The sequence below is a fragment of the Aegilops tauschii genome, chromosome 5 (genome assembly GCF_002575655.3).
Source record: "Aegilops tauschii subsp. strangulata cultivar AL8/78 chromosome 5, Aet v6.0, whole genome shotgun sequence".
Classification (NCBI taxonomy): domain Eukaryota; kingdom Viridiplantae; phylum Streptophyta; class Magnoliopsida; order Poales; family Poaceae; genus Aegilops; species Aegilops tauschii.
In genome coordinates this window covers 247,270,311-247,292,417 of record NC_053039.3, presented here as the reverse complement: position 1 = coordinate 247,292,417, position 22,107 = coordinate 247,270,311, and positions in this window count along the sequence as shown.

Sequence of the window (22,107 nt, the reverse complement as noted above, 5' to 3'; positions counted from 1 at the left end):
GAGTCAGCGACAAGGTGGCGGTGCGGCCATCCCGCCGCACATAGGGGTGCAGCGGAGACGCTTGCTGCTCCTTTCCCGCCGGGCCAGTGGTAGCGTTGGCGGCGGGTGATGAAGAACGACGGGGAGGCCCGCCGACAGGGGTTGTCTGAGCGACACGTGCGGCGAGGGCGGCCCGACGCTCGGCGCGGGCTTGACGCGCGTCTGCCATGGACACGGTGGAGCGGTGGAACGCGGATCGACGGAAGGAAAACTCCAGCGCACCCCTACCTGGCGCGCTAGATGTCGGATTTTGGGTTCCGGCAAAACCCTTGAGGTTCAAACTCTGGGGTGTGCACGAAGATCTCTCTCCCTAGCTCACGCTCTCACCGCGATCTCAAAGCTCAGCTCGTCGAACCCAAAGAATCGAGGGACACAAGAGTTTATACTGGTTCGGTCCACCGATTTGGTGTAATACCCTACTCCAGTGTGGTGTGGTGGATTGCCTTGTAGGCTGAGGATAAACAAGTACAAGGGAAGAACAACTGCTACCTCTTGAGCTTGCGTTGGTTTTTCCCTTGAAGAGGAAAGGGTGATGCAGCAAAGTAGCGTAAGTATTTCCCTCAATTTTTTAAAACCAAGGTATCAATCCAGTAGGAGACTACACACAAGTTGCCTCGTACCTACACAAACAAATAAGAACCTTGCAACCAACGCGATAAAGGGGTTGTCAATCCCTTCATGGCCACTTGCAAAAGTGAGATCTGATAGAGATAATAAGATAAATATTTTTGGTATTTTTATGATAAAGATTGAAAGTAAAGATTGCAAAGTAAAAATAGATTGGAAACTTATATGATGGAAAATAGACACGGGGGCCATAGGTTTCACTAGTGGCTTCTCTCAAGATAGCATAAGTATTACGGTGGGTGAAGAAATTACTGTCGAGCAATTGATAGAAAAGTGCATAGTTATGAGAATATCTAGGCATGATCATGTATATAGGTATCACGTCCGCGACAAGTAGACCGAAACGATTCTGCATCTACTACTATTACTCCACACATCGACCGCTATCCAGCATGCATCTAGAGTATTAAGTTCATAAGAACAGAGTAACACATTAGGCAAGATGACATGATGTAGAGGGATAAACTCAAGCAATATGATATAAACCCCATCTTTTTATCCTTGATGGCAACAATACAACACGTGCCTTGTTGCCCCTGCTGTCACTGGGAAAGGACACCGCAAGATTGAACCCAAAGCTAAGCACTTCTCCCATTGCAAGAAAGATCAATCTAGTAGGCCAAACCAAACTGATAATTCGAAGAGACTTGCAAAGATAACAAATCATACATAAAAGAATTCAGAGGAGATTCAAATATTGTTCATAGATAATCTTGATCATAAACCCACAATTCATCGGATCTCGACAAACACACCGCAAAAAGAATTACATGAATAGATTGCCAAGAGAATCGAGGAGAACTTTGTATTGAGAACCAAAGAGAGAGAAGAAGCCATCTAGCTAATAACTATGGACCCGAAGGTCTGTGGTAAACTACTCACACATCATCGGAGAGGCTATGGTGTTGGTGTAGAAGACCTCCGTGATCGATTCCCCCTCCGGCGGAGCGTCGGAAAGGCCCCAAGATGGGATCTCACGGGTACAGAAGGTAGCGGCGGTGGAAATAGGGTTTTGTGGTGCTCCGGATGTTTTCGGGGTATATGGGTATATATAGGAGGAGAAGTAGGTCGGTGGAGTTGCGAGGGGCCCACGAGGGTGGAGGCGCGCCAGGGGGCAGGCGCCTCCCTGCCTCGTGGCCTCCTTGCTTCTTTCTTGACGTCCGTTCCAAGTCCTCTGGATCACGTTTGTTCAAAAAATAACTCTCCCGAAGGTTTCATTCTGTTTGGACTCCGTTTGATATTCCTTTTCTGCGAAACACTTAAATAGGCAAAAAAAACAGTAATTTGCACTGGGCCTTCGGTTAGTCCCAAAAATAATATTAAAGTGCTTAGTAAATCCCATTAAACATCCAAAACAGATAATATAATAGCATGGAACAATCAAAAATTATAGATACGTTGGAGACGTATCAAGCATCCCCAAGCTTAATTCCTGCTCGTCCTCGAGTAGGTAAATGATACAAACAGAATTTTTGATTTGGTATGCTACCTAGCATATTTCTCAATGTAATTTCCTTTATTGTGGCATGAATGTTCGGATCCGAAAGATTCAAGACAAAAGTTTAATATTGACATGAAAATAATAATACTTCAAGCATACTAACAAAGCAACCATGTCTTCTCAAAATAACATGGCCAAAGAAAGTTATGCCTACAAAATCATATAGTCTGGCTATGCTCTATCTTCATCACACAAAGTATTTAATCATGCACAACCTTGATGACAAGCCAAGCAATTGTTTCATACTTTTGATGTTCTCAAACTTTTTCAATCTTCACGCAATACATGAGCGTGAGCCATGGACATAGCACTATATGTGGAATAGAATGGTGGTTGTGGAGAAGACAAAAAGGAGAAGATAGTCTCACATCAACTAGGTGTATCAACGGGCTATGGAGATGCCCATTAATAGATATTAATGTGAGTGAGTAGGGATTGACATGCAATGGATGCACTAGAGCTATAAGTGTATGAAAGCTCACCAAGAGAAACTAAGTGGGTGTGCATCCAACTCGCTTGCTCACGAAGACCTAAGGCATTTTGAGGAAGCCCATCATTGGAATATATAAGCCAAGTTCTATAATGTAAAATTCCCACTAGTATATGAAAGTGACAACATAGGAGACTCTCTATCATGAAAATCATGGTGCTACTTTGAAGCACAAGTGTGGCAAAAGGATAGTATCATTGTCCCTTCTCTCTTTTTCTCTCATTTTTTTATTTGGGCCTTTTTCTCCTTTTTTTATGGCCTCTTTTTTTTCTTTTCATCCGGAGTCTCATCCCGACTTGTGGGGGAATCATAGTCTCCATCGTCCTTTCCTCACTTGGGACAATGCTCTAATAATGATGATCATCACACTTTTATTTACTTACAACTCAAAAATTACAACTCAATACTTAGAACAAAATATGGCTCTATGTGAATGCCTCCGGCGGTGTACCGGGATATGCAATGAATCAAGAGTGACATGTATGAAAGAATTATAAAGGTGGCTTTGCCACAAATACGATGTCCACTACATGATCATGCAATGCAATATGACAATGATGAAGTGTGTCATAATAAACGGAACGGTGGTAAGTTGCATGGTAATATATCTCGGAATGGCTATGGAAATGCCATAATAGGTAGGTATGGTGGCTGTTTTGAGGAAGGTATATGGTGGTTGTATGATACCGACGAAACAAAGTACTACGCGCATGCTCCTAGGGGGATAAATTGGTAGGAAAAGACCATCGCTCGTCCCCGACTGCCACTCATAACGAAGACAATCAATAAATAAATCATGCTCCGACTTCATCACATAACGGTTCACCATACGTGCATGCTACGGGAATCACAAACTTTTAACAAGTATTTCTCAAATTCACAACTACTCAACTAGCATGACTCTAATATCACCATCTTCATACCTCAAAACAATTATCAAGTATCAAACTTCTCATAGTATTCGATGCACTTTATATGATAGTTTTTATTATACCCATCTTGGATGTTCACCATATTAGGACTAATTTTATAGCCAAAGTAAACTACCATGCTGTTCTAAAAGACTCTCAAAATAATATAAGTGAAGCATGAGAGATCAATAATTTCTATAAAATAAAACCACCACCGTGCTCTAAAAGATATAAGTGAAGCACTAGAGCAAAATTATCTAGCTTAAAAGATATAAGTGAAGCACATAGAGTATTCTAATGTAACATCCCAAATTTTCAATTTGAAATGTTATACATAGATCATCATTGCATATCATGTTTTATTGCATTTTGACAAATCCTCGATAAATCCTAAGCAACTCAAGGACCCTCGGAGAGAGTTGGGGATTTTCTCGTATTTTCATATTTGATTTTCATCAAATTATAAAACGAGGATTTTGGTTTTAATTATTTTTCTCTTCGGAAAAATATTTCATTTTTAAAAATAAACGAGAGGAGAAAATATGACTTCTCCAAAACAATTGAAATACTGGAGGAAAAATGTTAAAATCATTATTTGGAATTTATTTGGATTTTATATGCAATTTTTATTGCATTAAAAATATTGCATGTTTTCAAAATATTTATTTTGTGTTAAAAAATGTTCACCCTATTCTAGATTTTCTAACTAGACGGGGAAAATTTATTTCATATTTTTCTGATTTTTATTTATTTTTCTATAATTTATTTTCCACGGAACTTATTAAAAAAAACCTGCGCGACGCCCGACCGGGCCGAAGCCCAGCCGAGCGCCGGCCCGCCCGCGCCTCTCTCCTTCTCCCGCACGGCGTCGAGCCGCCGCCGGAGTCCGCCATGGCCACGGCACCGAGCCGCCCCGGCCGCCCCCTTCCCCAAGCTGCCCCCCTCCTCCTCCTATATATAGCCCCCCTCTCTTCCTCACCTCGAGCCGCCGCCGCCTTGCCCGCCTCGCCGAGCCGCCGCCGCCTTGCCCGCCGCCGCCGCCGCCCCTCACCTCGCCCGCACACCCCCCCCCCCCCCCCCGAGCCCCGCACCCCGCCGCCAAACCCCGCGCCCGCCGGAGCCCCTCGCCGGAGCCCGTCCCCGAGGTACTGCCGCCGCCCGTTGACTTTGCCGGTTTTCGTTTAAAAAAAAACTCTTCGTTTATAAAAAAACCCTAGATTGGTTTTTTTCGGTTTTATTATTTTGCTAGCGTTCACCGAACCGTTCGTTTTAACGAACGCGTTCGTCGGTTTTTCTCTCTTAACGAACGTCCGTTATTTAACCGTTCGTCTGTTTTTCTTTTTTGTCGGATTTTTCTGCGGTTATCTCAGATTCGATTTCTGATTGAATTTTCGATTCTGTTTAACTTCTCGCTCGTTTATCGAAATCAGGCGATTCAAGCGCCTAGAGTTTCGTCTCGAAATTCTCTTTCCGTTTAACCTACTCAACCAAGTTTTTGCTACAGTAAAATTTGACCTAGATCCAGATTAGTAAACGAAGTTTCTTTCTTTCGCCGTTTGACTTTCGTTGCTTCTTTCGAGTTGATTCTTTTTGCAAACCGGAGTTCTTAAGTTGAACTTTCTGGTTGGATCTTTCATTCGAGTTTTACCTGTGCATTAGATGAGTACTGATTGTATGCTTGTTTGTTTGCGATAGAGTACCCGGAGTGTGCCGCTTGTTACTTCGAATCGCTAGGTTTTGCGGATCATCAGCAAGGCAAGTAACACTTTGATCATATACCTTCCATACCCAGTTTTTATTGCATTAGATCTGTTTTCCTCAAACACTTGCATGATTAGGATCTAATTAAATTGTGGGTATTGGGAAGTAGTTGTGGTAGAACCTATTACCTGTTTTCTATTCAAACCCTTGGGAGTTACTTCTACGTTGCTATTATTATTGCCATGCTATGCTCGTAGACGTGGATTGGGTTTGAGTGAAATTCATGACAGATGTGAGATTGTTAATAATGGTTTACTTAAGGTGGCAACTTAAACTCACATCTGGGTGGATTGAGGTACCTGGGTATTCCAGGATTGCCTGTTTTTCTTTTGGACCGCCACCCAGGTTCAAAGGGATCATGAGATTATTCATGCTAGAAACTTCCGTGTGCAGCCGCAAGCTATTATGGGCTCTAGCATAGTTGACTAAGTTGTGTGAACTCTTACAGTGGTAGACTAGCAGATGTAGGGGAAAGTAGGTGTAACTGTCTACCCATACGTAAGGTGCAAACACTTCTGAAAGACTGTGTCTTGGTCATCCGTTACTCAAACACCATGCAGTGCGAGTAATCCAACGGAGGAGATCAAGTCTTGTGGGGAAAAGTGCACAAACCTCTGCAGAGTGTACAATCTAATCATGGTTAGCCGTGTCCCCTGTTATGGACAACTTGAGTATCTAGTACTTGGATTATCGTGTGAATCTCATCACTATGTTACTACTAATTAATTTTGTTGGGTTATTGATGACTTTTTAATTGGGATTGAGATGCTGTCAACCATCTCAATGTTTCACAACCACCATGATAGTTAAATAAAATTTATTCCTTTGAAGTAGGATAAAATTGGCTTTTCGCAAAACTGTAACCATAGAGCTTTCCACCACCTATATATGCATGTAGTATAGTATTATCATTGTTCATTACTCTCTATGTGTTACATTGCCAGCATATTCTATGTGCTGACCCGTTTTCGGGCTGCAACGTTTCATGTTGCAGACTTTTTAGACGACGAGTAAGGTGCCTTAGGTCGTGGTCTTATACTCAGTGATGCCGCTGGAGTTGATGGACTCACTTATCTTCCAAGTCTTTCGCTGTTATCGTTATTTAGATGGCCTTAAGCCATGTTTATCATACTTAATCTCTTTGGAGATATTCGATGTAATAAGTGTGTGATTGCTACTCTGTTATAAATCCTCCATTTGTACTGTGCGTTTCAGCATTACTGATCCAGGGATGACACTGGTGCACAGCGGCACAGGCCATTTGAGGTCTGGTCGCTACAAAGTTGGTATCAGAGCACACGCTGACTGTAGGACACGACCACTAAGCTTAAGCCCTAGAAAGCTTCTCTCTTCTCATTTTCTGACCCCTCTCCACTTTCTACTCTTTTAGGAATGGCGAATGCAAGGAGCAAGTTCATGCAACCAGATGAAGACACGCCGTTTGGTCGACATTTGAAGGAAGTCACCAAGTACTTGAACATAGGAATACCAAGCATCACCGGAACCTACAACGCCACATTACCTGAAGAGGAGAGCTGGAAGATTCAAGTTATCATTCCAGGAAGGACGTTTGTGCCAGTTACTGAACCCATAAGATTGGTTTTCGAAGCACCAACTTGGAGTTTAGGGAAGAGCATGGCCGCACACATCGCCATGGGACGCATTGGAGAAGTCTACCACCAGGAGCTTAAGGATACAATTTACCAAATTTGTGGACGCCGAGACGCGCAATGGGAGATGATCAAGACCAAGAAGGATGGATCAATTACAGCTTTTATCCAGGAGCAAAACCAACATATTCGTCGCCAGGAGAATCAGATGTGCACGGACAAGGAAGAACTGAAGAAGGCATTAACGAAGATCAAGGAACTCCAAGAAGAACTCAAGGCTACACGCGAAGATTATTTGGAGGAAATCAACGCACTAGTAGGGAAGATTGACGACCTGGAGAATAAGATTGGAGCATTTGTGGGAAATCCAGTGCCAAAAGCAGAAGTCGACGAATGCACTTGTCCGGATAACTACATCATCATCAACGACACCAACTCGGAACCAAGTGAAGACGAATGGGTTGATGAAGCTGGAGCAGACATCATGGAGTCTTCAACGGATCAGAATTTCTAGTAGACCACCATATTAGTAGTAGTTTTCCCCCATTTAATAGTATAGTTCAAGCACTTTGTAACGCTAGTTAGATCGATTGTTTTGCCTTGTTTGAATTGATTGAGTGATATTGATTGAATTTGTCTCATGAGCATATGGGTAGTGTTTTCTCTCTAGACCTCATTCTATTCTTAACTCTCATCTTTTCTAAACCTATCAGATGCCTCCGAGACGCGACACCGGATTTGTTTTCCCGCCAGAGATCACCCAGTTGATTCAGCAACAGAATGCCCTGATGCAAGTGTTAGTTCAGAACCAAGGCAACAACAACAACAACAACCCACCACCACCACCTGTTGATCACTTAGCCCGTTTCCTGAGGCTAAACCCGCCGGTGTTTTCCAGTAGCACCGAGCCGATTGTAGCAGATGATTGGCTCCGCAAAGTTGGAAGGGAGTTGACCACTGCAGGATGCACAGATGCGGAAAGAGTGCGTTTTGCCGCATATCAGCTCGATGGACCCACAGCATCATGGTGGGAGAATTATACAGCCACGCACCCTATTGACACTGTCACATGGGACCAGTTTCAGCAAGCTTTCCGTACAGCTCATGTTTCAGCAGGAGCTATGGCTATGAAGAAGCGTGAGTTTCGTAACCTACGCCAAGGAGGACGCACCGTAGGCCAGTATGTGGAGGATTTCATTAGTTAGCACGTTATGCACCAGATGACGTTGCTACGGATGCTGCCAAGCAGGAGAAATTTTTGGAAGGACTGAATGATGAACTGAGTATGCAGTTGATGGTAGCAACTTTCAACAACTACCAGGAGCTGGTAGATAGAGCTCTCATGATTGAAGGGAAGCAACAGCAGATTGAAAACCGCAAGAGGAAGTATGGATAAGGGAAGTATAATTCAGGAGCTCAGCAGAAGCCCTATTTTACCCCAAAGCCGGGAGGACAGTTTCAAGATACCCATGGAGGAGGTAGTTCGCACAACCATAATGGCTCCAAGAATGGTAATGGGAATGGAGGAAGCAACGGACAGAACCGCACCAACCCATCTACCCCAGCCAAGAGGGACCTGAGCCAAGTCACTTGCTTTAAGTGCCAGAAGAATGGACATTATGCAAATGAATGTCCTGAAGCCCAAAATGGAAATGGCAATGGAAGCTCTGGGAAGAAGCCGAACCCGTTCAACAAAGGACATGTGAACCACGTGAGCGTGGAGGAGGTTGAAGCTCAGCCTGATGCAGTAATAGGTAAGTTTTTGGTTAAGTCATTTAATGCAACCGTTCTTTTCGATACTGGTGCATCGCATTCATACATATCAAGGGGATTCGTGAATAAGTTTAAGATGTCCACCAAAGTTCTCAGAAACCCTATGTTAGTAACCTCGCCAGGAGCAGAGTATATGGCCACCCAAGGATGTTTTCAGATACCATTGGCCATTGGTAGGCATGTTTTCCCCTCAGACCTCATTGTTTTGGAATCACAAGGTTTGGATGTGATTTTGGGAATGGATTGGCTATCGTTGTATGGAGGAAACATCGATTGTGCCAGCAAGACGATTTTGCTTACCACCCCAGAAGGAAAAAGGATCAAGTATGTATCTCGACATATGCCGAAGAGGACTCAAGTAAATTCCTTATCAGGAGTTGTACAGGAGGAAGTACCAGTGGTGAAGGATTATCCGGATGTATTTCCAGAAGAGTTGCCAGGCATGCCACCAGACAGAGACATTGAGTTCTTGATTGAACTTTTGCCAGGCACAGGGCCAATATCTAAGAGACCGTACAGGATGCCCGCAAAGGATTTGGAGGAAATTAAGAAGCAGATCAAGGAGTTACTGGATAAAGGCTATATTCGCCCAAGTTCGTCACCTTGGGGATCCCCAGTACTTCTAGTGGAGAAGAAAGATGGATCACTGAGGATGGTTGTTGATTACCGAGGATTGAATGAAGTGACCATCAAAAACAAGTACCCGCTGCCGATGATCAATGATTTGTTTGACCGCCTACAAGGAGCTAAAGTATTTTCCAAGATCGATCTACGATCAGGATACCATCAGTTAAAGATTCGAGAGCAGGATATACCCAAGACGGCATTTACCACGAGATATGGATTGTATGAGTATACCGTTATGTCATTTGGTCTGACTAACGCACCTGCCTATTTCATGAACCTGATGAACAAAGTGTTTATGGAGTTTTTGGATAAGTTCGTCGTAGTGTTCATTGATGATATTTTAATCTTTTCCAAGGACGAAGAAGAGCATGAGGAGCATTTACGATTGGTACTTGAGAAGCTCAGAGAACATCAGTTATATGCCAAGTTCAGCAAATGTGAGTTTTGGTTGAAGGAAGTTGGATTCCTTGGACATGTTATTTCTGGAGAAGGAATAGCAGTAGACCCTGCCAAGGTTGACACAGTGACAAGTTGGGAATCACCCACGACAGTTGGAGAAATCCGGAGTTTTCTTGGACTTGCAGGATACTACCGGAGATTTATCGAGAATTTCTCAAAGATTGCTAAGCCCATGACTGAGCTATTAAAGAAGGACACCAAATTCAATTGGACTGAGGAATGTGAAGCTAGTTTCCAAGAGTTGAAGGAACGATTGGTTACATCACTAGTGTTGATTCTGCCAGATCAACGCAAGGACTATGAAGTTTATTGCGACGCTTCTCGTCGAGGACTTGGAGCAGTGCTTATGCAGGAAGGAAGAGTTGTGTCATATGCTTCACGACAACTTAAACCCCATGAGAAGAATTATGCTACGCATGATTTGGAATTAGCAGCCGTGGTGCATGCATTGAAGTCATGGAGACATTTTCTCATCGGAAACCATTGTGAGGTGTACACGGATCACAAGAGTTTGAAGTACATTTTCACGCAGAAGGAGTTAAATCTCAGACAGAGGAGATGGTTGGAGCTCATTAAGGATTATGATATGAGATTGCATTATCACCCTGGAAAGGCTAACGTAGTAGCAGACGCGTTGAGCCGCAAGAGTCATGTCAACACCCTCATGACAGGAGAGTTACCTCAGGAGTTAGCCGAGGACCTTCGCGAGCTATGTTTGGAGATAGTCCCTAGAGGCTATATAGCGACATTGGAGATTCAGTCTACCTTGATGGAAAGGATCAGAGAAGCTCAGAAGACAGACAAGGAGATTGAAGAGATAAAGGAGAAGATGAGCAAAGGAAAAGCCAAGGGATTTCGTGAGGATAAGCACGATACCTTATGGTTTGAGGACCGCGTATATGTGCCAAATGATCCGGAGATCAGGAAGTTGATTTTGCAAGAAGCCCATGATTCGCCGTACTCGATTCACCCAGGGAATACCAAGATGTATTTGGATTTGAAGAATACTTTCTGGTGGACCAGAATGAAGAAGGATATTGCGGAGTATGTAGCAGTTTGTGATGTGTGTCAGAGAGTGAAGGCAGAGCATCAGAAGCCAACAGGATTGCTACAGCCGTTGCCGATACCCGAATGGAAGTGGGATAAAATAGGCATGGATTTTATCACGGGATTACCCAGGACTCGTTCAGGCTATGACTCGATATGGGTTGTAGTCGACCGATTGACGAAAGTGGCTCATTTCATTCCAGTGAAGACCACTTACACCAGTGCTAAGTTGGCAAAGATATACATGACCAGGATCGTATGTTTGCATGGAGTTCCGAGGACCATTGTATCAGACAGAGGAACCCAATTTACCTCAAAGTTTTGGAAGCAGTTACATGAAACGTTGGGAACCAGGCTGGAATTTAGTACAGCATTTCACCCGCAGACAGATGGACAGACCGAGAGAGTCAACCAGATTTTGGAGGACATGTTGAGAGCATGTGCACTAGATTATGGATCTAGTTGGGACGACAATTTGCCATATGCGGAGTTTTCTTATAACAACAGTTATCAAACCAGTTTGAAGATGGCCCCTTTCGAAGCCTTGTACGGAAGGAGGTGTAGAACACCATTGTTATGGGACGAAGTTGGAGACCGTCAGTTGTTTGGACCAGATCTGATTAAGGAGTCTGAACAGAAAGTGAGGACGATTCGCGATAGGCTCAAGATAGCCCAGTCCAGACAGAAGAGTTATGCTGATTCTAAACGAAAGGAGACAGTTCACGAAGTCGGAGACTGAGTGTATCTTCGAGTATCACCACTTCGTGGAGTGAAGCGCTTTGGAGTTAAGGGAAAGTTAGCGCCCCGTTTTATCGGACCATACAGAGTGTTGGAACGTATGGGAGAAGTTGCTTACAAGCTGGAATTGCCCGAAGGATTGTCTGGAGTTCATGATGTATTTCACGTTTCGCAGTTGAAGAAGTGCCACGCAGAGATGGCTGAGATACCACTGAGAGATACTGTGCCACTGGAAGCGATTCAGCTGGAAAGTGATTTGACCTATGAGGAGAAACCAGTTAAGATTCTCGAGTATGCCAGCCGAGTTACCCGCAGCAAGGTTATCAAGTTTTGCAAAGTCCAGTGGAGTCACCACACGGAGGATGAAGCCACCTGGGAGCGAGAGGAAGATCTACGGAAAAACCACTCCCACCTGTTTTCTAGCCAACCCGAATCTCGAGGGCGAGATTCATCTTAAGGGGGGTAGGTTTGTAACATCCCAAATTTTCAATTTGGAATGTTATACATAGATCATCATTGCATATCATGTTTTATTGCATTTTGACAAATCCTCGATAAATCCTAAGCAACTCAAGGACCCTCGGAGAGAGTTGGGGATTTTCTCGTATTTTCATATTTGATTTTCATCAAATTATAAAACGAGGATTTTGGTTTTAATTATTTTTCTCTCCGGAAAAATATTTCATTTTTAAAAATAAACGAGAGGAGAAAATATGACTTCTCCAAAACAATTGAAATACTGGAGGAAAAATGTTAAAATCATGATTTGGAATTTATTTGGATTTTATATGCAATTTTTATTGCATTAAAAATATTGCATGTTTTCAAAATATTTATTTTGTGTTAAAAAAATGTTCACCCTATTCTAGATTTTCTAACTAGACGGGGAAAATTTATTTCATATTTTTCTGATTTGTATTTATTTTTCTACGATTTATTTTCCGCGGAACTTATTAAAAAAAACTTCGCGATGCCCGACCGGGCCGAAGCCCAACCGAGCGCCGGCCCGCCCGCGCCTCTCTCCTTCTCCCGCACGGCGCCGAGCCGCCGCCGGAGTCCGCCATGGCCACGGCACCGAGCCGCCCCAGCCGCCCCCTTCCCCAAGCTGCCCCCCCTCCTCCTCCTATATATAGCCCCCCCTCTCTTCCTCACCTCGAGCCGCCGCCGCCTTGCCCGCCTCGCCGAGCCGCCGCCGCCGCCTTGCCCGCCGCCGCCGCCGCCGGGAGCCGCCGGAGCCGCTGCCCCTCACCTCGCCCGCACCCCGCCGCCAAACCCCGCGCCAGCCGGAGCCCGTCCCCGAGGTACTGCCGCCGCCCGTTGACTTTGCCGGTTTTCGTTTAAAAAAAACTCTTCGTTTAAAAAAACCCTAGATCGGTTTTTTTCGGTTTTATTATTTTGCGAGCGTTCACCGAACCGTTCGTTTTAACGAACGCGTTCGTCGGTTTTTCTCTGTTAACGAACGTCCGTTATTTAACCGTTCGTCTGTTTTTCTTTTTCATCGGATTTTTCTGCGGTTATCTCAGATTCGATTTCTGATCGAATTTTCGATTCTGTTTAACTTCTCGCTCGTTTATCGGAATCAGGCGATTCAAGCGCCTAGAGTTTCGTCTCAAAATTCTCTTTCCGTTTAACCTACTCAACCAAGTTTTTGCTACAGTAAAATTTGACCTAGATCCAGATTAGTAAACGAAGTTTCTTTCTTTCGCCGTTTGACTTTCGTTGCTTCTTTCGAGTTGATTCTTTTTGCAAACCGGAGTTCTTAAGTTGAACTTTCTGGTTGGATCTTTCATTCGAGTTTTACCTGTGCATTAGATGAGTACTGATTGTATACTTGTTTGTTTGCGATAGAGTACCCGGAGTGTGCCGCTTGTTACTTCGAATCGCTAGGTTTTGCGGATCATCAGCAAGGCAAGTAACACTTTGATCATATACCTTCCATACCCAGTTTTTATTGCATTAGATCTGTTTTCCTCAAACACTTGCATGATTAGGATCTAATTAAATTGTGGGTATTGGGAAGTAGTTGTGGTAGAACCTATTACCTGTTTTCTATTCAAACCCTTGGGAGTTACTTCTACGTTGCTATTATTATTGCCATGCTATGCTCGTAGACGTGGATTGGGTTTGAGTGAAATTCATGACAGATGTGAGATTGTTAATAATGGTTTACTTAAGGTGGCAACTTAAACTCACATCTGGGTGGATTGAGGTACCTGGGTATTCCAGGATTGCCTGTTTTTCTTTTGGACCGCCACCCAGGTTCAAAGGGATCATGAGATTATTCATGCTAGAAACTTCCGTGTGCAGCCGCAAGCTATTATGGGCTCTAGCATAGTTGACTAAGTTGTGTGAACTCTTACAGTGGTAGACTAGCAGATGTAGGGGAAAGTAGGTGTAACTGTCTACCCATACGTAAGGTGCAAACACTTCTGAAAGACTGTGTCTTGGTCATCCGTTACTCAAACACCATGCAGTGCGAGTAATCCAACGGAGGAGATCAAGTCTTGTGGGGAAAAGTGCACAAACCTCTGCAGAGTGTACAATCTAATCATGGTTAGCCGTGTCCCCGGTTATGGACAACTTGAGTATCTAGTACTTGGATTATCGTGTGAATCTCATCACTATGTTACTACTAATTAATTTTGTTGGGTTATTGATGACTTTTTAATTGGGATTGAGATGCTGTCAACCATCTCAATGTTTCACAACCACCATGATAGTTAAATAAAATTTATTCCTTTGAAGTAGGATAAAATTGGCTTTTCGCAAAACTGTAACCATAGAGCTTTCCACTAGCTATATATGCATGTAGTATAGTATTATCATTGTTCATTACTCTCTATGTGTTACATTGCCAGCATATTCTATGTGCTGACCCGTTTTCGGGCTGCAACGTTTCATGTTGTAGACTTTTCAGACGACGAGTAAGGTGCCTTAGGTCGTGGTCTTATACTCAGTGATGCCGCTGGAGTTGATGGACTCACTTATCTTCCAAGTCTTCCGGTGTTATCGTTATTTAGATGGCCTTAAGCCATGTTTATCATACTTAATCTCTTTGGAGATATTCGATGTAATAAGTGTGTGATTGCTACTCTATTATAAATCCTCCATTTGTACTGTGCGTGTCAGCATTACTGATCCAGGGATGACACTGGTGCACAGCAGCACAGGCCATTTGAGGTCTGGTCGCTACATCTAATAAATTCCGATTTATGTGTGTCTCTCCCAAAAGCTGTGTACAGCAAGGATGATTGTGGTAAACTAAAAAACAAAGACTCAAATCATACAAGACGCTCCAAGCAAAACACATATCATGTGGTGAATAAAAATATAGCCTCAAGTAAATTTACCGATAGACGAAGACGAAAGAGGGGATGCCTTCCGTGGCATCCCCAAGCTTAGGCTCTTGGCTATCCTTGAATACTACCTTGGGGTGCCTTGGGCATCCCCAAGCTTAGGCTCTTGCCACTCCTTATTCCATAATCCATCAAATCTTTACCCAAAACTTGAAAACTTCACAACACAAAACTCAACAGAAAAATCTCATGAGCTCCGTTAGCGAAAAAAACAAACCACCACCAAAAGGTACTGTAAAGAACTCATTATTTATTTATATTTGTGTTAAACCTACTGTATTCCAACTTCTCTATGGTTCCTACCCTCCGATACTAGCCATAGATTCATCAAAATAAGCAAACAACACACAAACAATAGAATCTTTCAAAAACAGAACGGTCTGTAGTAATCTCGATCAAACATAAACTTCTGAAACTCCAAAAATTCTGAAATAAATTTCTAGACGTGAGGAATTTGTCTATTAATAATCTGCAAAAAGAATTAACCTAAAATCACTCTCCAGTAAAAAAGGCAGCTAATCTCGTGAGCACTAAAGTTTCTGTTTTTTACAGCAAGATCATAAAGACTTCACCCAAGTCTTCCCAAAGGTTCTACTTGGCACAAACACTAATTAAAACATGAAAACACATCTAAACAGAGGCTAGATGAATTATTTATTACTAAACAGAACCAAAAAGTAAGAAGATAAAATAAAATTGGGTTGCCTCCCAACAAGCGCTATCGTTTAACGCCCCTAGCTAGGCATGATGATTTCAATGATGCTCACATAAAAGATAAGAATTGAAACATAAAGAGAGCATCATAAAACACGTGAAAAACACATCTAAGTCTAACATAATTCCTATGCATATGCATCTTATAGGCAAACAAATTATCATGGCAAGCAAAAACTAGTATATGCAAGGAAGCGGAAAGAAACAATAGCAATCTCAACATAACGAGAGGTAATTTAGCAACATGAAAATCTCTACAACCATATTTCCCTCTCTCATAAAAATTACATGTGGGATCATAATCAAATTCAACAATATAGCTATCATATAACATATTCTCAACACGATCCACATGCATGCGAAGTTGACACTCTTCCAAAATAGTGGGATTAGCATTAACTAAAGTCATGACCTCTCCAAACCCACTTTTATCAAATATACCATAAGATTGAACATTCTCCAAATATGTGGGATCTAAAGTTGACACTCTTCCAAACCCACTTCCATTATTATTGCAAACACTATTATCAATGTCATATTCATCATGGGGCTTAAATAAATTTTCAAGATCATAAGAAGAATCGACCCAATCATGATCATTGCAACAAGTAGTAGACATATCAAAACTAGCATCCCCAAGCTTAGGTTTTTGCATATTATTAGCGCAATTGACATCAGGAGAATTTATAGTAAAATCATTGCAATTATGCTTTTTATTCAAGGAGCTATCGTGAGTCTCTTCATATATTTCTTCATCACAATTGGATCTCTTAAAAAGATTAGCAAGGGGATGAGGATCCATATCAATAGATTTTTAGCAAGCGAAGGGCGAATAAAACGGCAAGGGTGAAGTGGGGGAGAGGAAAATGAGAGGCAAATGGCAAATAATGTAATGCGAGGGATAAGAGTTTGTGATGGGTACTTGGTATGTCTTGACTTGACTTGACTTGGCGTAGATCTCCCCGGCAACGGCGCCAGAAATCCTTCTTGCTACCTCTTGAGCTTGCGTTGGTTTTTCCCTTGAAGAGGAAAGGGTGATGCAGCAAAGTAGCATAAGTATTTCCCTCAGTTTTTGAGAACCAATGTATCAATCCAATAGGAGACTACACACAAGTCGCCTCGTACCTACACAAAAAAATAAGAACCTTGCAACCAACGCGATAAAGGGGTTGTCAATCCCTTCACGGCCACTTGCAAAAGTGAGATCTGATAGAGATAATAAGATAAATATTTTTGGTATTTTTATGATAAAGATTGAAAGTAAAGATTGCAAAGTAAAAATAGATTGGAAACTTATATGATGGAAAATAGACCCGGGGGCCATTGGTTTCACTAGTGGCTTCTCTCAAGATAGCATAAGTATTACGGTGGGTGAACAAATTACTGTCGAGCAATTGATAGAAAAGTGCATAGTTATGAGAATATCTAGGCATGATCATGTATATAGGCATCACGTCCGTGACAAGTAGACCAAAACGATTCTGCATCTACTGCTATTACTCCACACATCGACCGCTATCCAGCATGCATCTAGAGTATTAAGTTCATAAGAACAGAGTAACGCATTAGGCAAGATGACATGATGTAGAGGGATAAACTCAAGCAATATGATATAAACTCCATCTTTTTTATCCTCGATGGCAACAATACAATATGTGCCTTGTTGCCCCTGCTGTCACTGGGAAAGGACACCGCAAGATTGAACCCAAAGCTAAGCACTTCTCCCATTGCAAGAAAGATCAATCTAGTAGGCCAAACCAAACTGATAATTCGAAGAGACTTGCAAAGATAACAAATCATACATAAAAGAATTCAGAGGAGATTCAAATATTGTTCATAGATAATCTTGATCATAAACCCACAATTCATCGAATCTCGACAAACACACCGCAAAAAGAATTACATCGAATAGATCTCCAAGAGAATCGAGGAGAACTTTGTATTGAGATCCAAAGAGAGAGAAGAAGCCATCTAGCTAATAACTATGGACCCGAAGGTCTGTGGTAAACTACTCACACATCATCGGAGAGGCTATGGTGTTGATGTTGAAGCCCTCCGTGATCGATTCCCCCTCCGGTGGAGCGCCGGAAAAGGCCCCAAGATGGGATCTCACGGGTATAGAAGGTTGCGGCTATGGAAATAGGGTTTCGTGGTGCTCCTGGATGTTTTCGGGGTATATGGGTATATATAGGAGGAAGAAGTAGGTCAGTGGAGCTGCGAGGGGCCCACGAGGGTGGGGGCACGCCTCCCTGCCTCGTGGCCTCCTCGCTTCTTTCTTGACGTCCACTCCAAGTCCTCTGGATCACGTTTGTTCCAAAAATAACTCTCCCGAAGGTTTCATTCCGTTTGGACTCCGTTTGATATTCCTTTTCTGCGAAACACTGAAATAGGCAAAAAAACAGCAATTTGCACTGGGCCTTCGGTTAATAGGTTAGTCCCAAAAATAATATAAAAGTGCTTAGTAAAGCCCATTAAACATCCAAAACAGGTAATATAATAGCATGGAACAATAAAAAATTATAGATACGTTGGAGACGTATCAACAGCCTCCTGAGGAGAGGTGTTCTTGAGCTCGGTGAGCTTGTGTGTGTGAGGATGGAATGGATCCGATCCAGGATGATCCCTCTCTCCTATGGTGGTGGCTAGTCCTATTTATAGTGGCCCGGGTCCTCTTCCCAAATGTTTAGGCGGTAAGGGATCCCACAACGGCCAATTTGAAGGGGGACAGCTAGTACAAGCTATCCTGACAAAAGGTGGTCTTCGCCTGCTAAAGACTCTGGTGGTGACGCCGTCGTGGGCTTCGTGGTGACCTCCGTCCTGCCGTCCTGCTGGTCTTGGTCTCATTGCACCGATATGGAAACCTTTGTTTGACGCCTCGGGACTCCTTGCCTGCGCCTGCTCCTTTAGCACCAAAGAGGAAACGAGTACTCTGCGCCCGCTGGCGCCCGCCTGGCCTTGGTCGTCACGGCTCACGTCACGGGAACCTCACGAGGCGCCCCTTGCCTTGATCTCTGCGCTCCTCATGAGCCAGGCTAGCCAAGCCGCCCCTGAAGAGGTCTTGCGTCGTCCGCCTCGCGAGGCTTGGCCCCTCGCGAGGGTCTTCGTGGTGTTCCTGGATGGGCCGTACCAGGCCGCTGCGGCCCCAAGCAAGTCTGGGGACCCCCGTTCCCAGAACGCCGACACCGAGCACTGCTCCAGGCAGCAGGAGAGCAAAACACAGTCGTTTCTCAGTCTCGCAACAGGATCCACAGCAGGTCTGTGGTGGCAGACACAGTCCAGTCGGCTCACAGCCCAAGATCGCCTCTGCGGTGTGAGGGTCGTGGACACCGCCAGGAGCAGTACCTAGGTCAGAACCACGAGTAGTATGATCATCGACTCGGCCGTGATGACTGCCGTCGAGTGCCTACGCCTCCCCCGAGGGGCGGACCGTACGTGCCCCAGCAGTATGATGACAGGCGCCTGTATAGCGATGAGCGGAGGGTTCGAGTCGACCCAAGAGAGCCCGGGTTTGATGCGAGGTTGATTCTTGTACAAGGTCTGGTCAACAGAAACCAAGCACATAGAGAAGGACTCAAAAGTGATCGTCCGACTGGTAGCAGAGTTCTTGTCTCAGGACCGGAGTCTTTCAGTAGAGCCATCAGAGCTGCTGAGGTTCCACCCAACTTCAGGTTGGCAACAGGAGTGAGGAAGTTTACCAGTGAGTCGAAGCCTGACACTTGGCTAGAGGATTACCGAGTGGCTGTGCAGATTGGCGGCGGCAATGATGATGTATCCATGAAGCACCTCCCCATAATGCGAGAGGGGTCAGCCAGGGCTTGGTTGAATCAGTTGGCCCCCGAAAGTATATTCAGTTGGGAAGAATTGGCCCGAATGTTTGTCAGGACTTTTGAAGGCACTTGCAAACGGCCTGCAGGGCTGACTGAATTGCAACATTGTGTGTAGAAATTGAATGAAACTTTGAGAGATTACATCCAGAGGTGGACCACTTTGCACCACATAGTGGAAAATGTGTCACAACACCAAGCAGTTTGCACCTTCAAGGAGGGTGTTCGGTACAGAGAGCTTAACCTGAAATTCGGTCAAACATGAGATATGACCCTGGCCCGAATGATGGAAATAGCCACTTGGTATGCTAACGGAGAAGAAGAAGACCGACTCCGCAGTGGCAAGAATAAACCAGTCACCCAGGACACCGGAGGAGGGAATTCCAGTCGGAAGCATAAGCGCAAAAGCCGAACCCGCAGGTCCTGGTGAGGCCGCATTGTGACCCAGGGAAAGTTCAAGGGAAAGCCCAAGGGGTCGTGGATTCCCAAGAAAGTGAAAGATCAAGCGAGAAATGATGTGCTAGATTTGCCATGTCATATACACACAAAGAAGGATGAAGAGGGAAACCTGCTTTATCCCAAGCATACCACTCGACAGTGTCGACTCCTAATTCAGAGTTTCCGATAGGGCCAGCCCAGTGAGAAAGAAAAGGAATCTGATAAGGATGAAGAAAAAGAGGAGGATGATGGTTACCCTAATGTCAATGCCACTTTAGTGATTTTTGCTGACATTGAGAGCAAAAGTCGACTGAAAGTTATCAACAGAGAAGTAAACATGGTTGCTCTGGTGACGACGACATATCTGAAGTGGTCAAAGACTCCCATAACATTCGACCAGTCCGATCACCCAACGCACGTTGCTACCCCCGGGCGGCAAGCGTTGGTGGTCGACCCAGTCGTTGGGGGCACTCGACTGACCAAGATCTCGATGGACAGCGGCAGTGGCTTGAACATTTTGTACACTGAGACCCTCCGAGGGATGGGCATTCCGATGTCCAGGCTCAGTGAGAGCAATATGCGATTCCACGGAGTCATACTAGGACAAAAGACCGATTCACTCGGTGAGATCACTCTTGATGTGGTTTTTGGTGATTCAAAGAATTACCGCAAGGAGAAGTTGACATTTGAAGTCGTGGATTTTCATAGTGCATATCATGCTATTCTAGGCAGGCCTGCATATGCTCGTTTCATGGCTCGACCGTGTTACGTGTACCTCAAGTTGAAGATTCCTGGTCCCGATGGTGTGATTATGGTCACTGGAAATCGTCAGAGAGCGGAAGAGTGCCTCCAGAAGGGCTCAAAGATTGCCGATGAACAGATGGCCGCAGTAGAGATGCAAGAGTACCAGAAAAATGCAGATCCGAGTGATTTGTTGCGTGCTAAGAAGCCTGCTTCAGTGTCTGCATTTCAGTCGTCTGGAGAAACAAAGCCAATTCAAATTCACCTGACCGACCCCAATGCTGCTCCGACTCATATCTCAACAACACTCGATAGAAAATAGGAAGAAGCGCTCATCCAGTTCCTCCGTGAGAACTGGGACATCTTTGCATGGAAGCCTTCGAACATGCCAGGTGTACCCAGGGGACTGGCTGAGCACTGTTTGTGAGTTGACCCGAAAGCAAAACCCGTTAAAGAGCATCTCCGTCGGTCTACCGTGGAGAAGAGGAAGGCAATTGGCGAAGAGGTGGCTCGGCTTCTGGCAGCCGAGTTCATCCGCGAGATATACCACTCCGAGTGGCTCGCCAATGTCGTCATGGTTCCCAAAAAGGATGATTCACTCCGCATGTGTTTCGACTTCAAGCATATCAATCGGGCCTGCCCGAAAGATCATTCCCCTCTACCTCGCATCGATCAAATTATTGACTCGACTATGGGATGTGAGCATTTTTCCTTCTTGGACGCGTATTCCGGGTAGCATTAGATCCGACTGTATGGACCCGATGAAATAAAACAGCCTTCATCACCCCATTCGGGTGTTTTTGTTACGTTACCATGCCTTTTGGTCTCAAGAATGCTGGCGCCACATTCATGCGGATGATTCAGAAGTGCCTGCTCACTCAAATCAGTCGGAATGTGGAGGCATACATGGATGACATCATGGTCAAGTCACATAAAAGTTCTGACCTACTGACTGACCTCGCTGAAACCTTTGCCAACTTCAGAATATATGATATCAACCTCAACCCGTCAAAGTGCACATTCGGAGTTCCGGGTGGAAAGTTGCTCGGTTTTCTCGTTTGCGAACGGGGAATCAACGCAAACCCAGAAAAGGTTGGAGCAATTCTTTGAATGAAAAGCCCCGTCCGTGTGCACGATGTTCAGAAGCTTACTGGTTGTTTGGCTGCATTGAAGCGATTCATTTCTCGTCTCGGTGAAAAGGCATTACCTCTTTACCGACTGATGAAGAAATATGACAAGTTCGAGTGGACTCCTGAAGCTGAAGTAGAGTTTGTAGAGCTCAAAGCACTGCTTTCCACCCAGCTGGTGCTTGCTGCTCCAGTCAGCAAAGAGCCTCTATTGCTATACATTGCAGCCACTGGATAGGTTGTCAGCACAGTGCTCACAGTCGAGCGGGAAGAAGAAGGCAAAGCCTACAAAGTTCAATGCCCAGTGTATTACATTTCTGAAGT